The sequence below is a fragment of the Myotis davidii genome, unplaced genomic scaffold, assembly GCF_000327345.1.
Source record: "Myotis davidii unplaced genomic scaffold, ASM32734v1 scaffold2041, whole genome shotgun sequence".
NCBI classification, from domain to species: Eukaryota; Metazoa; Chordata; class Mammalia; order Chiroptera; family Vespertilionidae; genus Myotis; species Myotis davidii.
The window spans coordinates 7,618-8,613 of NW_006291495.1; positions in this window are offsets into that span (position 1 = coordinate 7,618).

Genomic DNA, 996 nt, shown 5'->3' on the forward strand with positions numbered 1-996 from the left:
CTGAACCCACATGCAGTGCTCATGTGTGATGTCAGGCCATGAAAGTCTCTCCTGTGTCAGATGGAGACACAGCAGAGCACTGACCTCAGAGAACCTCCAACTGCTCACACCTGTGCGGAGGGAAATTCCAAGGGGGGCTGTGAGCTGCAGAGCATCATGGTGGACAAGTCCGTGGTGACTGGGCAGTGAGGTAAGGCCTGGGGCCTGGTCACCTCTGATGTTGCCAACATCCTGCTGATCAGAGCCTAGGTACACAGGGAGGTCTGAGTATCTTAAAAATGCAGGAACAGCCTAACCAGCTTGGCTCATGGACTGAGCGTCAAACTATGAACCAGGAGTTCATGGTTCAATTCCCAGTCAGGGCACATGTCCGGTATGTGGGCAACATCCCCAGTGTGGGGCATGCAGGAGGCAGCCAAAAAGCCAAACAATAATTCTCTCTCATCATTGATGTTTCTCTTTCTCTCTCTCTCTCTCGCCCTCTCTCTCCCCGTCCCTACCTCCCTTCATCTCTAAAATAATTTTTAATAATTAAATGCATAAAAATGTTGCAGATTTTATTCACAGTAGACTCATATATGGGAGGCACCTGATAAGTACTTCTCTCTCACATCAATGTTTCTCTCCTTCTATCTATCACCTTTACTTTCCCTCTAAAAATAAATGGAAATATCCTCAGGTAAAGATAAAGACAACAATATTTATACTATACCTTTATGTACATCTACAAATATATCTACACCTACATCTTTATCTATAATCAATGAACATATTCTTAGGTGATGATAAAGAAAAGAAGAACTTCCAAGGAGCAGTAGCCCCACAAGCAGCCCACCACATCAGAGGAACAATAGCAGTGTGCAGCCAGCCCCATCCAAGGATCAGCAGCCACGTGAGCAGTCTGCCCCAGTTCAAGGAGTAGCAGCTGCATGTGTAGCTTGCCACCATCCAAGAAACAGCAGACTCGTGATCACCACACCCTCTGTCTGAGGAACA